Raw genomic sequence first — 13629 nt, 5'->3', positions numbered from 1 at the left:
AGTGGGTAGGTAGCCTACTGCTATGCATTCAGATACTTTGGATCTGGGCCATTAATTATTGCACATGTATCCATTATGCCTAGGTTTGCTTTTTTAATGTTTCTCAGTTATTTTTGTACAGAATATGCTCATTGTGGTTTACAATCAAATTAAAAATAGCAATACTTTAAAACAGGTCATCTAATTTACTAGTTATAAAATAAAGAAAACAGTTTATTTGGGACATATTCAGTTGTTTTAATATTCAGTCGTATGCTTACTTACCTGCCTGCATTGGATAGGTCTGTTAATATTGCATACTTTTGAACTCAGTCAAAATTATTCCTTGCGCAAAGATATTCAGAGAAATATGGCTGGTTGTGTATTACTACATATCTGTATTTTGTGTACGCGCTAAGAACCCTTCTAGGGTTTAGAAGGGCAGCTGGATAGTGGTCATTTTATTGCATTTGGAAGGCGACTAAATTAGGTTTTGAAAAAGTGAAACGATGCCTGGGGATATGGTACATTTAACCAGCAACTACACTTTTATTTCTCCTCTTCCCCCTCTGTATTATGTAGAATCACCTACTCTTGTCCAGATTCTACAGCACTGTGCATGTTCTAATCCCTCTTCCACATAATTTGCAGGTGCTCCTTTAATGTATAGTTTTCCTGTTTTAAGACTGCAAACCTTATGCACACATGCTTGGAGTAAGTTCCTTGGAATTCAGATGGACTTACTTGTGAATAAACATCCTTAGCATCTGGCTGTGTGTCTTAAGCAGTTGTTTCTAAGAGGTAGATGGAGGCTGATTGTGTTTCCAGCAGTTAATGGGTCATGAATAATAATTTTGTATTAATATATTTGGGCATCACTATTATAAAAGACATTCATGCAATTTGGTTGCTGTTAGCTGCTCCAGAAACCTTATCTATATGTAGCCACAAGCACTGAGAAGATCATGGGACTTCCCCCACCTCCATGAGTTTCTGGGTTTCTGATAGTCACGTGGACTTATGCTCATCAGAGAACCTTGGCCACATGAAGTCTGGGGTCTTTGGAGGAGGGGAAAATCCCTCTGTTCCAATTTCAAAAAGGAGTTTTTTGCTAAAGTGTGAAGTTTAGAAAAAACTGTAATGAAGTAGCTTAAGAGAATTCTGCTAGCTGTCGGGAGGTCGCCCCTGCTGCTTTCTGAAATCCTCAGGTAGCCAGAATCGACACGCAGACAATAGGGCTCTTTTCCAAGGCTTTATTCCCATTCAACCTAATGATGCTTACAGATGCTAATTGCTTGATCCTACGAGTGAGACTTAAGAGAGCTGCCTACCTCTGGGGTTCTAACCTTAGGAATCAGTTGATCTCTGTTTGGAGGGGAAGGCGGGAAACCTCTGTACTTATGGGCTAGGAGGAGAGAGTCCACCCCTTTCCTGTGGGGCATTGGGGTGCCACCAAGTGGGCTGAGCGCCTCCTCTCAGCGCCCGCCATCTCCCACTTGATGCTGTGCCGGCACCTAGTGTCCAGAAACTGCTGTTGCGCCTCCCTCTCCCTGCCAGGGTCACTATCACTCTCAGGAATGTGTACCGGGAGGTGCTCTCCCCCTGGCTGCGCCTCTGAAGAGCGCACGGGTTCCTGTCCCGCGGTTTCTATCTCTTCCTCAGAATCAGAACTGCTTTGGGGCTGTCTGGGCTCCGATCCAACCCTGACACTAACTTTGGATGAAATATATAATTGTAGAAGGTGTCCCAAGGCATCTATTAAAGCAGGGGTTTAATTGCAGCTTGAGTAATATCCATAGGATTTTTGCTGCCTTTTTTCTGGAGGAAAAATTGAAGACTTGGATATGTTTCATCTTTTTTTTAAAGAAGCAGTAGTCACATTAACGGAGAAGAGATTGCATATTGACTTTAGAAAATAGTTTTACAGGTTGCAGTATTACACCTTTAAATTTTGCAGTAATAGCAGGATGGGGGAAAGGCTTCAGGTGTGATTCACTGTTATATACTTCTTTTTTTAAAGATTTCTGAGCTGGTATTTTCAACAGGCACTCAAAGTAGTGTACAGCAGTATCAACAGCATAAATAGAAATATACAGGGGTCCATAAATTTTGAGGGGGAGAGGTGGGATCTTGCCTGTGATATAGTGCCAAGCAGAATTGCAGAGGCAACTCTCCATTCTACTTTCCAAGCTCTGTGTGTGTGTGTGTGTGCGCGCGCGCGCATGTTGATGCTGTAAGCACTGAGCTGTGGAAAATCTTGCAATTCAGCAAAATGTCTTGCTGCTTTCAAAGCTCTTCTTCAACTCCATAGAAGTTAAATTTCTTCTGCCCTTCCCTGGAACTTGGAGAAGTGTGGGGAAATTTCTCCAATGTCAGACTTTGGAGAGGCTCAGGAAGCAGTGAGACGTCTTCCCAAGCTTCTAGGCTTCTCTGAGACCTAGAATGAGGTCAAGGATATCCTGGAGGATCTTGCAAGAATAAGAAATGGGTTCACCTATAGCATTTGCAGACCTGTGAAAATATATTAATGCAAAATATGCATAAAGCATACTTCCACATAAATAGAATTCAAGCTTTCATTCTCTCCCCTATTCTTTAACTGTAATAGGTATCTCCTATATGTGGTCTGTGGCAGGTGTGGGCAGCCTGCAGCCCTCAGCATAATTCCGTGTGGCCCTCGCCCTAATTTTAAATGCCCTCTGCATTCAGTTAGTTCAGAAGTCTGGCAAGAACGATCTTTCCCTTCCCTGGCAGCTTGCTGACCAGGAAGGAGGAGGGAGAGATGGAAAAGAGGGTGGCAGAAAGTAAGAAAGAAGGAGGTGGGAGAAAGAGAAAAGGATGGAGAGCACCCACTGCTCTCCACTGGCATGCAGCCTGTGGCAGAATACCCATGATGGAATGTAGCACTCAACAGAAAAAAAAGGTTGTCCACCTCCAGTCTATGGTCATGCCTCCGACTGCAAGGATTAAATAGGTTCCCCAGAGTGGGACTACTTCAAAAGTGCCTTTCTCAGCACTTTTCATTATGGTAGGCACTGTAATGGTAGTTGCCCATGTCCCCCCTTTCATAATTAACCCTGCCCAGTCTCAGTACAGATACTTGGAAGAACCCCTTGTTGACTTCCCTCCATTTACTCCAATCTTCTGCTTCCTTTTTTTTTAATGAGTTGCTAATCCATAAAAGAATATGGATTATTCTATCCCATTACTGCTGAGTTATTTTAGGAGCTTTTGATGAAGTTCCTGTAGTGAGTTGTTTAATGAGCGAAAATGTGGACTTCACAGAGTTCTTATGTGCTGTTGGCAGCCGTGTAGAGAACTCTGTGAAGTCCACATTTTTGCTCACTAATCATCTCGCTACAGGGACTTCAGCAACAGATTTTTGAAAATTCAACATAAAACAAAGTAAACCATATTGATCCCCCCCCCCAAATTCCCTGATCAGATAGATCCACAACCACAATATCTTCATTAGGACCAACCAATATTGCACAAAATTGTGAGCAAGCTTTTGAGATCTTCAAAACTCTCCATCAGACTAGGGATTTCATACAGCAGAGGGTGGGGAGGGGAAGAGGATGGTCAGAAATCATGGTCAGAGTCTTAGGGTAGAGTGTAGGAATAGATGGGTTAGGTCTACTAGGTTCCATGCAAGTTTGGTTACACCTAGGACTGTTGGGGCAAAGAAACATGTAACGGTTGATTTCCCCTATTTTTGAAAATATAAAATTCAGTTGTAACTTTGGATTTGTCTCCATCCTTAGGCAAAACACAGGGGGTCCTTGGCAGAGAATAACAGTAAACAGCAAAATTGGATATTAATTTTGCGTGGTGGAGTAGGTAAACAAAAACTAAAAGAAAAAAACTGCAATAGAAGCCAGATGTTACCAGTGTTACCTAGTAGTTGGAAGGAAAGTAACCCTCAAGGAGTAAAATCCCACTTTCAAGTGACAGAAACTCATCTTCTCCAGTTGTAGTAGCCTGCTTCTCCATTACTCAATTTGGTATTTTCCAATTTATTAAAGTAAGCCATTTTGGTCCATAAGAAAAATTCTGAAATCCATCTGCTGGAAATCACATCTATATATGGGCCAGCCCCTTTAATGTGAGATTTGTAATTCTTTACACTACCCAAATACAAAATAAAACAATGAATCTATACACTGTTTGTTTTGAGTTGGGAACAGTGCATCTGGCATGACTTGTCACATGACAACTCAGGCTGCTTGTCTGGTTACATTCCAATGAAAGAGATAAGTCCCTCCCATGTATTTCTTCTCTTTTGTCCAAGCCAAAGCTTCGTAGCTGGAAATCTAGCTCCCCGTTATCTCCCACCTCCCAGCCCTGCAAACCCAATAGCTGCCTTGTGGGGCTCAGAGGAAATGGACCCACTGAGAGCCCATCAGTGACCCACTGGAGCAGACTGTGCGGTAGGGAACTGTTTCCTGACTGCAGTCCAAAGAGACAAGACATCCTGAGTCATCACTGCACACTCAGACTTCCCACCCCCACTCTGCCTGAGTTTGAACTACATATTAGGTCTTGCTTGTCTTGGACCCTGCAACCCTGCCCTGTGTTGCAGACCTAAGTAGCCAGATTTCCACTCCTATCTGTGGAGTGAAAACTGTGAAGTAATCTTAACCATGAATGTTCCTATGTTTCAGTTCATTAATGCAGGGTTGTTGAACCTCTTTTAGCCTGGGCCCAAATTCCATTTTGGAGAAGGTCTTGGGGGCTGCATTCCAGCGGTGAGTGGGTCCACAGCCAAAAGGGGTGAGACCAAAATTGCTAGCATATTTTGGCTTAAAACTCTTACTGCCAGTATTAACAGAGGTGTTTCAACCATTTAGAATGGGGAAAAACTACAGATGATTGGCGGTCAGGGGAAATGGGGAGTGCCCAGGGGAAGGTGGTGTGGCCATCTGGGGAACTTTGGAGGGCCTGATTGGGACCCTATGAGAGCTGCATTTTGCTCCTGGACATGAGGTTCTACATCCCTAATTTAATGGGTGACTCAGGAGAGAGAGTATCATCTTGCAAAGAATTTTACTTGGGGTGGGGATTACTGTTTGCTAGATTACTTAACATGCATGCAGACACATATTTCAAGCAGTAAGTCTGGTTGTCATTTCTCAGTGACAGTAAGGAAGACTGACTGTACCTCTTTCCTTATGTTGCTTGGATGTTTTTGGGTCTGTAAAATGAAAAGTGTTAGGTTCCAAGTGTCCATCGATGTCACCCTGATGGATGCCCTGCTCCCTCGCTAAATCTGGAAGATGTTCTCCCTAATCCTGTATATATAGAGGCTAGTTCTCATCACTCTGTGCTGGGAAAGTACTCGGCACATGCTTAGAGATCACTCATATTCCAGGATCGAATCATGACTTTGCAAATCACTCCTTATATTAAGTATATTACATTATAAAGAGGAATCCCTGTTACAACTTAAGACATTTCAGGGAGATGCAGAATTGGCCCTAGAACAGGGGTGGAAAACCATTTTTAGATGGGGGCTAAATTGCCTCCCACAGGGCCCTCTATAGGCCTGATGACATCACTGACATCACTGCCCTGCCCGCTCATTTTGCCTTTCTTCAGGCTGACTCTGGGAGGCACAGAGTTCTGTGCCTCTCTCCACACAGAGAACGGGACAGTGGCCAGGTCCCTTGCTTTGCAAGTTGTGCATCATGTGAATGGAAGCAGCCAGTGCTGGGAGGAGCAGCTGCTCCTCCCAGTACTCCCAAGGCCCCCACTGCCTGCATCCTTGTTATCTCCAATCTGAGACCAAAAGAGAACAGTGGGGATTCCCTGGCATACCACTCCTTCTCCCCATGCAATCTAAGATTGGAGATAACGGCAAGAATTCCTCCAGAGGTGATTCCTCCAAACCCCACCCCCCTGAAGGAATCCAAAGAGGCTTCACTGGCCAGATGAGGAACCTCTGTGTAGTGGAGATTTCCCTCCCATGTTCTAGAGTAAGTGTGGGCAGCTTGTGGCCCTCCTGATGTTTTGGCCTACAACTCCCATGATCCCTCACCACTGCCTAGACTGGCAAGAGCTGATGGGAGTTTTAGGCCAAAACATCTGGAAGGCCAGAAGTTGCCCATCCCTGCTCTAGAAAGTTATACCACAGAGCTTGCGACTCCTGAGGCTAATTTTCACAAGTACATGCCTTAAGCCATAGTAGCGGTAGGGAGGGCTCCTCATAGCTTAGAGGAGAGCAGGTGGTTAAGCTGGATGCTGTTCTGAGAAGTACAGTTGGGGGATTTGGAGAGGGAGAGTAAAACTGGAGAAAAATATATTCTGTTTTGCTTTGCTCTCCACCTCCCTTTCTTTTGACCTGACCCCATGTACTGTCTAATGCTTAGCTCTGGCTCAAATTAAACACACAACATTATCCATGTAACCTAAATCATTTCGGTGTTAGGGAAAGAAATCATTTGGTTTTTGAGTGGTTGGATGGGTTTTCTGAAGAAATCACATGCAACCACAAAAACACGTTCCCTTGTATTTTAGAAGTTTTGATGTGTCTTTTTTGGCTTTTGGCAACTGGTGGCTTTCAGTGACTCCCCTCCCCCCCAAGTTTGAATTCAAAATAAAAGATTGAATTTTCCCACACTAGGACTTGTATCACACTTATAAATAAAAAAGAGCATTTAAACATGTGCAGAGAGCCATTGTCTTTCCACTGAGAAACTTCAGTTATTCGCTACACACTCATGCATAGACAGAATAGCTTCTATGTGAGAGGGCATGACAGTGACTTCCAAAGTTGGGCCCAGCACCTCTCATAAAGAAATTAAGCCAAAGGACATAAAATTAAGCCATAAGGAATTATGCCATGAGTTCTGGTGTAAGGAAAGGGAAGCATTTAAGTTTAAAAATACAGTACCATGATCTCAGAAAGTCATTGGTGTCATTGAAGAAAAGGAGTTGGTGGGCAAGAAACCCATGCATTTTCTTTTTTCTCTATAAATAATTACTTTTCAATAAGCTCATTTGTGCCAGTATTTACCACTTGGCTCTGTTTACCTCAGTATATTCTGTGAACATGAGAAGTCATGTAATTGCAGTTTACTGTCACATAAAAAAATGACTAATGGCATAATTTGTGTTTTCAAAATACATAAACATCACAGCATGAGAGAGTGATACAGTAAGCTACTTCCAGGGGACAAGGGTGAAGTGTTAAGACTAGAAGATGGAGGTGGCTGAGATTCCTCTTTAATGAGCTATAGCCTACAAATCCCTTTGAATAATGTATATTGTTTGCTTATGTTCTTCCATATACATGAGGTGTTTCACACCAAGGTCTGACAGTAATTGGGAACTACTATAGTCTTGTATAACAAGATATTACACATATTTTAAGTGGATGGCACTGTTAAAAGAACTGAGCATTGAACCTTAAACTAGTCTTGGGAGTATAGGACCAATTCTGACAACTTCCTCCCAAAGTGTGCTTTCAGAAGAATACCTTATCTAGGAATTAAATATTCATGTAGATTTCAATTCAGGTGTGTTTTCCATGGGAAGGCTGAATTCCCTTCTTACTTCCTCAGACGACAGTAGTAACTGTGAAAGTTCTGGGTGTTGTTTAGGCCATAATTCTGCAAATGCTTTGAGCTGTGGCAGATGCATTTATTAACCTTGAAGAAGTTTTAAGGAGACAAATAAGGATGTAGAAGTCAATAAGGCTCCCCTTCTCCACCTTTTATAGATTCAGGCCAAACCCTTAAAGAGTCTTTTAATTCAGAGTGACTTACCCTGAATCAACAGCAGGAACTCAGGTTTGCTTATGGGTGGGACATCAAAGTGACGCTGATAGTTACATCTCAATCTAAAATAATGGTGTCTTTTCTGTAAGTTGTAAACTGTGTCCGGCTTTGCCTTCCTGATATTGCATGTAGTTTTTATAATGTCATTGATCCCAATTCAGAGAAGCAAAGCAAGCGTCGTATGTCCCTTACACCTCCCCCCCCTTTCCATTTTGAGGATCTTGCCAAGAGAATCATGAAAAAGTTGGCCTGCCTTTCTGCTCTTCATGATTTTTTTAAAATTCCAAGATAATTGATGTGTCTCCTTGCTTTGAACTTGTTTCAGTCTTTGGATTTAGCCCTGATCATATAATCAGATTCAAGGTTAAAGAGAGGTCAGGTTTTTTAAATTTGGGTTATGGAATAGTGTAAACAAGCTTGGGTGTATGTAAAGAGAAAAAAACAGTGTTCCTAAAAGAATGCAAATAAAAATTCAAACATTTGTGTTAAGTTTATTTGACTTAACCAGCTGTCAACTGCAGCAAAACTGGTACATCACAGTTTATGAACACCCCTGAGATGACGTTTATGTAGTGCTTCATTTCATGTTCCAACTCCAGTCTGACTGCCAAGTCTAGACTCTCTGTGTGGTATATATATTGTGGCCTTACATTGATGTAATGTTGAAGAATTGCTATGGTAGTGTCCTGCTACATATACTCACACCAGTGCTTAGGAATGGCATGTGGCAGTCTGTATTAGGGCCAGTTCCAGTGGTCTCTTTCCTCTATTGAAGTGCCCAGTGACGTTCCCACTGGGATGTTTCCCAGTGGGAAATACATGTGAAATATGTATGTTGAAATTGAAAATTCATATGGATTTTTCAGGAATGCTCTTGGAAAACAATGATAGGGTACCTACTGTTTCCAGCTTACAAATCTTTATGTGGATTTTCATTGCCTAGATGATTTCAGAAGTCTTTGTTTAATTCAAAAGACTATTGTATGTGGTATAGACATTTCCTTTCTCCCTGTCTAGCACCCTTGTTAGTTTGAAGGCCCTAGGCAGATCTTTGAAGGGTTGAGGAGAGAACCAGAAAGATTTAGACCACCCAGACATGCAGGAGTGATACAGACTCACTCACTGTCTTGAGGGATATGTTTTTTGATCTGACATGACTTCCCAGGAGCAGTTTTGTAGCCCCATCAAAGTTCAGGCATCTGTCTAAATACCAGATCATAATACTAGTGATTTTGTTATGTGTTAGCGATAAGGGCCATTGAACCCATCCTTTTCTATACAGAAATGATATTCTGTGGGAGACATATTTATCACATTTGACAGGCTGCACCTCAACATATTTTTTGGACTTGGATGTTAGAATTTTGTAGTAGTGTTAATTCAAACATGAAGCATTTGGCACTTGTAATGACTTGCGTATATATATGTACAACTGGGTTTTGTGCATTTTAGACTGCCATTTCATACCTGCTTACCTGAGAGGAAGCCCCATTGAACTTAGTGGGATTGTCTGTCTGTCTGTCTGTCTGGCTTATACCCCACCTTTCTATCAAAAAATGGCACTCAAGGCAGCTTACAAAAACAATTTAAAATAGATGAAAACAATAAAACACATTAAAATACAATAAAAACATAACAATTACAGAATAAAAACAACGGCCAAGCCACAGACCCATTTACAGGTCAAAGGCCTTCTTGAATAAAGCAGTCTTTGCCTACCGTCAGAAGGATAATAGAGAGGGAGCGAACGTAGCCTTCCTTTGGAGGGAGTTCCACAGCCTGGGAGCATTCACTGAAAAGGCCATCTCTTTTTTCACCACCAAATGTGGCTCTGATGGTGGCAGTCTCAAAAGAAGGGCGTCTCCACAAGATGTTAAAGACTGGGGAGGCTCATATGGGAGAATGTGGTGTTTCAGGTAGCCTGGTCCCAACCCATATAGAGATTTTGAGGAGACATGTATAAGATTATGCTGCTGCTTGAATCTGTTGTTCATTCTCAAGGGACTCAACCAATTTAAAGACAGGATTTCTTTGTTGTCAGACAGACCTGTTAAAACTTGCGTTACATGTTAAAACTTGCTTGTATGCTTGTGGCCTGATTGCTCCTGCTGGCTCCTTTAAACCAGGATTCCTGGCTTGTTGCTCCCTTTACAAGTTACAACCACTAACCAGGGTTTGTTCTTGTGTTATGATTCCTTGTTTGTTTGGGAGTGACAAGCCAGGAACCATGGTACAGACATAATACTAAGCTTTCAATTCCTTATTAGTTAAGCTCCTCCTTATGGCAGGTGGAGCCAAGCAGGAGTGATCGGGCTCCTTACAGTGGCATACATTTTGTTTGCTATAAGCCAGATTTCTCTAGTGCTGTCAGTTTCAGCACCAGACAAGATACAGACTCATATTGGTCCTGTTCAGACGCACATTGGGGAATGGTGGTTAGGCTAATCATGGTACTAACCACTGCAAGCACTACTGTCACACATGCAGGTAGCCATGTTCCGCCACATGGTTAGACTAAGTATTCTCTAACCATCCTCCCTCCCTCAGGAACCCAGGAGGCCTTTGCACTCTCGGCCATTTTGGTGCTGCTGGTCATTTTGGTGCTCAGTGGTTCATCAGCCTGCTGCCCCCTGTGCTCTGGCACACGGCCGCTGGGCATGTCCCGCAGCATGGACTCACATGGTCCGAGATCCGTCTTCCTGTTCTTGAGGCCTATAATTGCTGCTCACCATTGTAGTCTGCTGCCTCGATGCACAGCGCATTCAGGTGTCCCCCGTGGCACAAGCAGATACGGGCAGCCTTCAGGAATCAGTTTCTGCCACTTCTGCCAACAGTTTATACTGCGGCAGGCACAGTGCCAGAGTCGATGTTGCCTCAGCAGTCTCATTGTAACAGGCGCCATTGCACATGGTGGCGCCTGGCAGTGCCCATAGAGTGCCCATAGTGGCGGCAAGCCAGGGCACAAGCGGCCGCGAGCTGCAGCTCTTTGCTCGCTTCTCTGCTGGCGTGCAGTGGGCTGTTGCTGGGGCTGGCATATGGGTGGGCTTGTGGCAGCTGCGTCATTTCCTGCTAGGCAGATCTGGACCATAGAGATCTGCCACTCAGGCATGAGTGGCTACGCCTTCTTTGGCCGCTCCTGCTGTGGAGCTCTATGGCAGCTGTCAGTTAATCACAGAGGCTGTTCAGACATCATGCTAAGCCATGCTAGAGCCCGCTAATCATCTTGCAGCAAGTGGTTAGTGAGTGTGGTTAGTCTGTGGTTAATAAACCACCATGATTGGGAAAAATGCCGTTCAGACATCACGCTAAGCCATCATGGTTAGCTCAGAAACACTAATCATCATGGCTTAGTGTGATGACTGAACAAGCCCATCCAGTGTTATGCTCATTTTATTTTACGAATTTCTATGCTGCACTTTCATGTAAACATTCTAAGTGTGGTTTACACAATAAAGAAAATATAGCAGGATAATAACAAAATGCATGTATAATTGACAGCATATTTTAACATTTAACAGCCTGGGAAAATAACAAGATCTTTGCCTGGTGCTGAAAAAGATAGCACAGCCTCAGTTATGATGGCAGGAACAATTGGAGGAGGGCCTCAGGTGATGGTGTTAGTGCCCTGACAGACTGATACGGAGTCATCTGTTGGTGATGAAAACTATAATTCCACCCACAATCTTCCATATTCCTATTTAGTGAAGCTGAAACTCCGTAATATTACGTTTGGTGAAAATCAATAGAAGAATATTTTTCCAAAATAGGGATGGGGTGAGTATGTTCCCATAACACCATACCTACAATAATAATGCTGTCTACCTAATTTGTGAAAAAATTGGATAGAGTTTGGGTGTATATATTTGTGAGGTTGCTGATGTTCCTGGTCTGGAATATGAATTTGTCTCATAAGGCCTGCCTTCATTACAAGATGAACTCTGTCCTCTCCCCCTGCCCCAAGACTAATGTGGTTTGCATTGTAATCTAAGAAGGTGGTCTTCCAGTTTCCCTTGGTTTTGTGGTGGTAATGTCAAGTTGGTGCACAGCTGATTGTGGTGCCTGCAGGGATTGCTTATACTGGTACGTTGTTGGGTTCTTTAACTGTAGGGGAATTTAGGAATAATTCTAGTTAGTCTTACCTATTGTGGGATATAAATGTGCTTGATGGCGAAATTGTCCCACTTATTTTTTTCATATTAATAGATGTTACACTAAGGGAAAGATCTACTGTGGAAGGGGAGCAGAAATTTCTAGGGATTAAAAGGTCAGTGACAGTGCCCTTTTTCAGAGAGTACATTTTGATAGAATTATCGTTATTACAGATGTATTGCAGTTTTATTTTTCAGTCTTGGCATACTACAACTATTTTAAACATGGAACATGGCCTCATAAAATCTCTAGTGATTTTCTCTACAAGTTGACACCTATTTGTACCTTCAATTGAGTCACTGGACTGCAGGACTGACCATCATGAACATCGTTTTGCTAAAATGTAGTAAACAATGCCGATGGAGAAGTGGAAACTCGAGTGAAAAAAAAGAATAAAATGCTAGAATATACACAGTGTCTGCAACAGTCATTGTGAAGCATGTTCACTTAGGAACTCTCTCTACCTCAGATAGCAATTCTTACTTTGACCTGGTTCAGATGTAAGAGCAAACTTTTTTTCCCCTCTACGTGAATGAGCTGTAGTGAGCCTTGATCTTGCACATTCACCCTTGCCTATCCTCTTCTTTCGCAGCTGTGAGGAGAAAACTGGAAGTTTTCACTTCTGATTATAAACAATCCACAGCTCCCCATTATGTCACAACTCTGGGAACTCTGGTTTGTTTAAACTATGGTTTCTGAATGGGCAAGAATCAAACACATGTTTTCAGATTCTGGCTTGTTCTGAAACTATAATTTAAACAAACTATACTTCACAGACTTTTGATGTAGTGGGGAATTGTGGTTTGCTTAAAATTGGAAGCAGGAGTTTCTGATCTCCTTGTAGCCTCAAAAGAGGAGGAGAAGGAGGGGAAGCCCACAAGCCCAAGGTTCTCTGTGGCTTATTCAGATAGCAGGAAATCATTACTTCCTGTTAGATCTGAACTGGGCCTTTGTGTTTAGAAAAGCAAGTTCATCCTCCAAAATCAAATAAGTTTCTCATCTTAGTATTGAACTTTAAAAAATCATGGGGAAGGCAGGCCAAAGGCTAACTTGAAAAGAAAGGTCTTCTGCCAGAAGATCCACCAAGAGGGGGATAACCCAGGGCAAGGAGTTCCACATTCTGGGTTGTCTCACTGATTATGGTCTCTCCTGTTTTCCTGCTAACTGTGTGCCTCAGATGGGGGCCGGACACAAGAGGGCCTTTCCTGCTGACTGAGGTGGTGGGGCAAGGTTGCTTGGTAGGAGACAGTCCTTTTATGTGTCCTATCCTGAAGTTGATTAGGTTTTTAAAGCAGAGATGGGAAACCTGCCAGATAGGCTCATCAGGCTCATGGGGTCTTGGGCGAGGCCCTGCCCCCTCTGAAAGGAGAGCAACTGGGAGAGTGGCTGAACCGGTTTCAGTCTGACTGAGCTGGTTTCACCCCTCCATTGCCTTCCTCATGTGGAGGGAGTGAAGCTGAGTCCACTTTGCTCCACTCCCATGTGAGGTGGAATATGAAGGAGGAATGAAGCTAGTGCTTCAATCTGGCAGTTGGCTTTGTTCTGTTCAGGCTTTCCCCATCTAGATCCAATGAAGTCAGGGGATGGGGCCCTGCTCCTGAAGTCATGGATAATCCCTATCATCAACATAATGGATGGTCCTTGCCTCCTGATATCATCTAGCCCATCTGAGGAGGCAACCCGGCTCCCTGCCCCCAAAATGTTCCCTACCTCTGCTAAGAAG

The 13629-nt window shown here is 43.1% G+C and overlaps 1 protein-coding gene across 38 annotated transcripts in view; it reads left to right on the top strand.

Annotated features, from left to right (window-relative positions):
• The window catches only part of ATXN1 (ataxin 1), a 314572-nt gene that overhangs the window by 75896 nt on the left and 225047 nt on the right, over positions 1-13629 (top strand). The window contains exon 4 of one of the 38 annotated variants that reach the window (XM_084850242.1): positions 1-13629. This exon is cut by the window's left edge and continues 23064 nt beyond it. The exons of the other annotated variants lie outside the window; for them this stretch is intronic. The gene's annotated coding sequence lies outside the window, so the exon portion shown is untranslated. 38 annotated transcript variants of the gene reach the window in all.

The sequence above is a fragment of the Heloderma suspectum genome, chromosome 4, assembly GCF_057233095.1.
Source record: "Heloderma suspectum isolate Gila_16-S chromosome 4, 16-S_ref, whole genome shotgun sequence".
Lineage (NCBI taxonomy): Eukaryota > Metazoa > Chordata > Lepidosauria > Squamata > Helodermatidae > Heloderma > Heloderma suspectum.
Note: the sequence above shows the minus strand (reverse complement) of the source record. Positions and strands in the feature narration are given on the sequence as shown.